This window comes from Neovison vison, chromosome 13 (assembly GCF_020171115.1).
Source record: "Neovison vison isolate M4711 chromosome 13, ASM_NN_V1, whole genome shotgun sequence".
NCBI classification, from domain to species: domain Eukaryota; kingdom Metazoa; phylum Chordata; class Mammalia; order Carnivora; family Mustelidae; genus Neogale; species Neogale vison.
Genome location: NC_058103.1, coordinates 82,495,290 through 82,501,738, shown reverse-complemented (window position 1 = coordinate 82,501,738; position 6,449 = coordinate 82,495,290).

The following is a 6,449-nucleotide window of genomic DNA, read 5'->3' as shown; positions in this document are numbered from 1 at the left end:
ACGTTCATCCCATCCACACAGCTGTGCATGCAGGCAGCCCCCGTGGGTGCTCCGAGAGCATCATGAAATTCTGCATGAGCTCATTCAGGAGGTCCATCCAAGCTCCCATCTCGCCGGAATGTCTAAGAGTGTGGAGGCTAGACCAGCCTGCCTGGATTTGAATCCTAGCTCTGCCACTTATTGGCTGACCTGGGGCAAGTTTCTTCAATTCTCCTTGTCTCAGTTTCCTCATCTGTAAAACCAGGGCAATAAAATAGGGTTGTTTGGTAAGATTCCTGAATACCCGAAAATCTCTTAGAGCAGTGCCTGGCGCATACAGTGCTAACATTCAGTCAGTGTTTTATTATAATTATTATTATTATTATTAGTAGTAGTAGTAGTATTCAGACGGCCAGACTGAGGCTCAACAAATGTCCAATGAGACATGCCTTCCAGAGCTGAGACCAGAATTTTTTCTTCTGCCTCTTGCTCCAGTGTGCTCCTATATGCTCGGTGATAACGTTGTAAAGTGAGAATAAAGATTGATTTAAACTCCATCAAGACTTTCAAAGGAGTGTGAGCTGTTCCCCAATTTCAAGATGAAAATAGCTGCTGTTCATCTTCTAAAAATAAGGCGTCTTTGTTAAAGGAACAAGCCGTCACCAGCAAGACGGGAACTGACAGGAACTGCTACTACCTCTGGGCTCCTGGAGATGAGCAGGTTCTGGGAGTGATGATAACTGCTAGCTGTTAACAGCAATTTAGTTGCAGTTAATTGTGCAATTATCTGTGGGTGTTTCAGGAGAGGGTCTAATTTCTCTTGTAATCTTAAAACGATACGGAAAATAATCAGAAATTCTTGAATAGCTGTGCTGTAATTGTACATACTCTAAGTATAAAGAAACTAAGTCTTTGATATTGGAAGATGGCCAGTCTGGAACATTTTTTTTCAGAGGAGCCATTTTATGCTAAGGTTTCAGTTACATTATAGGAAAGAGATTACAGCATTGATGATAGGGGTTCTTAGGGCTACTTAAGAAATTTCCATACAAAAATAGATATTTAGTGGATGTATACTTTCCAACATTCACACAGGCCTCTTGCGTCTCCAACACTGGAAATTTGAAGAGAAGACCTAGGTCCCTCCCCCAAGGGGCTTGTGGGTTGATCAGACAGTGGTGGCTCCCATAGCGACCAAATGGGGGAGGAGGGCACCGAGGAGGGGCTCCTAATTCACATAGGGAGGGTAAGGAAGGGTTTCTGGAGGAGATGATGCCCAAGGAGATCCCTTAAGGATGAGATGAGTTTTGTGAGGTAAAGAAGTTGGGGAAATGATCTTTCAGATAAAGAAGAGGCAAAGGAGTGAGGCTAACAAATTTGCCTTGTTCTGGGAGCTGCAAGACCAGCACTGCTCAGTTAGTCAAATAATTAAAAAAAAAAAAAGGCAGTGTTTTTTGTTTGTTTGTTTGTTTGTTTTTAGATTTTATTTATTCATGAGAGACAGAGAGAGGCAGATGCAGGGAGCCCGATGTGGGACTCAATCCCAGGACTCTGGGATCATGACGCCCGCGGACTGAGCCACCGCAGCTGCCCTAGGCAGTACATTTGTGAAGAGATTAACTTTTGATGATAATGATGTATTCTCAGAACTTCCACAAGGTAACTCATTTAATCCTCATAAAAGTCACATGAGGTAGGGACAATTAATATTACTGTTTTGCAGACAGAAACACTGAAGCACAGAAAAGTTCAGTAAGTTTTCCCAAAATCTCACTGTTAGGAAGGGAGGGTCAGGATAGAAATCTAAACAGCCTGCTCTGAGTCCACACCTCTGTGTGAGCTCAGAGGGAAAGCATCTCTTTGGTTTGGAGCTTCCTAGTTACTAACCCAGATATCTACTAGATCTTACCCACTTCCAACCCAAATGAGATCAGCTTTAATCCATAATTCCATGGCTTGTGGGAAGTTCACTGACTTCCTGGAAATTTCTGTGAATTACTGGAGGCTTGTGTTTTTGTTTTTTCCCAACATAGAATTTCTTAAGCTATTTCTTGGTCATTTCAATCCTGTCTTGGTGATGGTCCATTGTTGGGCACAACCCCTTTTCCTTGATTTATCTACCTTTCCCTCTCCCCAAGCAATGTAAGCACTGACTTAAGATTTGGTGGATGCGGGCACCTGGGTGGCTCAGTTGGCTGGGTGTCTGCCTTCTGCTCAAGTCATAATTGTGGGGTCCTGGGATCAAATCCTGTGTTTGGCTCCCTGCTTGGTGGGACGTCTGCTTCTCCCTCTCCTTCTGCATTTCCTCCAGCTGTGTGTGCACCTGAGCTCTCTCTTTTTCAAATAAATAAATAAAATCTAAAAAAAAAGATTTTGGGATGGCTGTGACCTGTGGATCCCCATGTATGTTGACTATAATATGAAACAGCCCCTCCTCCTTACAAACAAGACCAGGTGTGGATGTGGAAGTGCACTGTCCTGGGAGCAGGAAGTGGTGGGCTATCGAGGGAAGGCCAGGAGGAGCCCAGCCCCTGTGGCTTGGGTCCCAGCACTTCCCCATCATGGCTGTGAGGGTTGAGGAGTGAAGAGAGGAAATGCTAGTTGAGAACAATATGCTGAGACCTGATTTAGTACCATTCTAGTGCTTTAAAAAACAAGAACTCAGCTAAGAAACAGAGTAAAATTCTGGCTACTTTTTGGCCAAGCATGCATATAAATTGTAAAAAGTTGAGTGCTCTTGAACTATTATACTTACATTATTTTTATACATCTATTATCTAAAACTTGGTTGTGATTTTGACTATAGTAGTCTACCCTGGATCCCTTTTGTATCACTTGTTTACTAATTATAACTAATTTTAAGAGCTGTCTGCTTCTATTTCTGCAATATGACTCTATCTACATAACTTTTGTCAAGGCACTTAACTTCTCCTGGTCTCAGTTTCTTCATTTGTAAGATGATTATAATATTCCTCAAAATACCATCATGAGAATTACCTAATGAAATGCACAGTACAGTGCCTGAAATCTCAAAAAAAAGTGTTAACATATATTTCCCCCATTAACCAAAAGTTGACTGTGGTTTGGTATGGCTGACACATGGCAGGGTAGGGTAGTAGTTGTGGAAAGGATGGAACTGTCAGTAGAGAAATGAGCAGTCACCAAATCAGAAAGATTTTGTATATCATTACCAAGAGGGTGGATTTTATCCTACCAGCTAGAGTTTCTCAAGCTATCCCTAATGGGAGTTTGGTCTTATATTTGTAGGAGTGAGGGTATGACCTAAGATGCTCTCCAAAAACATAATATTGTTTCCTTTCCTGTTTAATTTGAAAAATCCTTAGGAATTTTGTATTCTAACATGTTTCTTTTTTTTTTTTTAAGATTTTATTTATTTATTTGACAGAGAGAAATCACAAGTAGATGGAGAGGCAGGCAGAGAGAGAGAGAGAGAGGGAAGCAGGCTCCCTGCTGAGCAGAGAGCCCGACGCGGGACTCGATCCCAGGACCCTGAGATCATGACCTGAGCCGAAGGCAGTGGCTTAACCCACTGAGCCACCCAGGCGCCCCTTCTAACATGTTTCTATAACATGTTCAGTAGGGAGGACATGGTCTTCAAAGATAAATTCCAAAAATATATATATCTTATAAAAAATTCCAACCAACTGAACCAACTTTTTGAGACGTCCCAATTTCAATATCATGGTATCTTAAAGATGAGAATGCTTCTCAAACCAGATATACATGTATATATATATAGCTAAAATATATAATACTTTGTCTTGGCACTTTAAAAAATATGCTGCACTTTGGAAAATATTTTTTTTTCTTAAAGATTTTTTATTTCTTCATGTAACAGAGAGAGAGATCACAAGCAGGCAGAGAGGCAGGCAGAGAGAGAGGGGGGGGAAGCAGACTCCCTGCTGTGCAGAGAGCCCGATGTGGGGCTCAATCCCAGGACCCCGAGATCATGACCTGAGCCGAAGGCAGAGGATTAACCCACTGAGCCATCCAGGCACCCCTGGAAAATATTCTTACACAAGAAAGCAAAGAGAGGATGGAATGGGCGCTTGTGTTCAGATAATGCTGAAACTCCAGCCAAACTGTAAAGTGATTAAGAGCCTATTGGAACCAGGATTTGCTCATAGTCTTCCCAGGTGACTGTAATTTAATGCATGGAAGTCCAGGAAACTCTCATCTTCACCCCACTTCTTCATGCTCCGACTAGCATCATTGTCTAGAGGCAAATATCCCTGTAATAATTCACACTATCAGCCGGATTCCTCTGGGAAGAAAGAAGAGGAAAGTAAGAGAGGAAGGTGGGGTCAGATCTGCAATCCTAGGGAAATCAAGGGAACAGAAGTCACACTTGCCCTAGGGTAGTCCTTGCAGTCATGCGGTCTCTGAAAATTTCCAGTAAAGAAAATATCTGGGGCACCAGGGTGCTCAGTTGGTTAAGCATCTGCCTTTGGCTCAGGTCATGACTCCAGGGTCTTTTGGGATTGAGTTCTGCATAGGGCTCCCTGCTCACCAAGGAGCCTGCTTTTCCCTCTGCTTCTCCCTCTGCTTCTGTTTGCTCTCCCCCTGCTTGTGCGCTCTTCCTCTTTCTCTGTCAAATAAATAAATAAAATCTTTTTAAAAAAATTCTACTTTCTTACCAAGAAATAGCTCGATATAGTTTGTTAAAAAAACCAACCCCCGTACACTTTTTCCATGACATTTTGTTAAAGTGAAGAGAAGTGTGAAAGCAACAACAACAACAAAACCCACACAACAAAATCCCATAAACCAACATGCAGAAACTGGCAAGTAAAACATAGACAATAGGAATCTGAAAGTCAAACTGGAATGAATTTTTGAGAAGTCAGGAAAGGAGACATGGAAGCTATTTGGTAACTTACAAAGTATCATCTCCATATTTACTGGGTAATACCCATAGACCAAACTTCATGTTCTGTAAAAGTCACATGAGAGCCTTAAACCAGAATGCTGCTTAAAAAGGCTATTTCAGGGGCGCCTGGGTGGCTCAGTGGGTTAAGCCGCTGCCTTCGGCTCAGGTCATGATCTCAGGGTCCTGGGATCGAGTCCCACATGGGGCTCTCTGCTCAGCAGGGAGCCTGCTTCCCTTCCTCTCTCTCTGCCTGCCTCTCTGCCTACTTGTGATCTCTCTCTGTCAAATAAGTAAATTAATTAATTTTTTAAAAAGGCTATTTCATAGCCTCCAGCAATAATAATAGGTCATAGTTGGAATGAATTATAAATGAACATTATTCGGATATAGTAAATAAAACTGAAAGTTTGGCATAAATAAAAAAAGTTTGTAAAGCTGTTACCCCAGCTTACAATTTATTTTAGCATCTGATGTGGACCAAAAAAATTGACACATTTTAGATAGCTCTAGCTAGATAAGTAATCAAATAATATCTAACATCTCCCTAGTACAACTTACCTAAACTATATTTCATTTCTATTTTCAAAAATAGATGTATCTTTCATCTATTTTCATATATATTTCAAAAATAGATGTATCTTTCCCTGACTGGAAAATTGAGAGGACATATTTTAAAAGCCCAATAACCAATTTTCATCTTTTCTTTTTCTAAATATTTTATTTGAGAAAGAGCGACAGAGACAGCAACACTGAGCACAAGTGGGGAGAAGAGGAAGAAACAGTCTCCCCACTGAGCAGGGGCCCCAATGTGGGGCTCAATCCCAGGACCCCGGGATCATAACCTGTGCCAAAGGCAGACACTTAACCAACTGAGCCAGTCAGAACTCCCCAATTTTCATCTTAGTTAGCAGATAAAATATTATTTTTCACTTGTGAGCTCCCAGTTGGCACAAACTACATAAGGTACTCGACATAAATACATTTTTTTTTCCAATTTATTTATTTTCAGAAAAACAGTATTCATTATTTTTTCACCACACCCAGTGCTCCATGCAAGCTGTGCCCTCTATAATACCCACCACCTGGTACCCCAACCTCCCACCCCCCCGCCACTTCAAACCCCTCAGATTGTTTTTCAGAGTCCATAGTCTCTCATGGTTCATCTCCCCTTCCAATTTACCCAAAATCACATACCCTCCCCAATGTCCATAGCCCTACCCCCCTTCTCCCAACCCCCCTCCCCCCAGCAACCCACAGTTTGTTTCGTGAGATTAAGAGTCACTTATGGTTTCTCTTCGACATAAATACATTTTAAATTCCTTTTTTGGTCATAACTTAAGTAAAAATTTAAAAATCAAGTAAATAAAACTTTATATTGGGAAATATTTTTTTAAAGATTGACTCATTTTTGAGAGAGCATGCAGGCATGCAGGGTGAGGGCAGGGAAAGGGGCCAGAGAGAAAGGGAGAGAATCCTAAGCTGACTCCCCACAGAGCATGGGGCCAAATGCGGGGCTCAGTCTCACCACCTTGAACTACAACCTGAGCTGATATCAAGAGTTGGATGCTTAACCAACTGA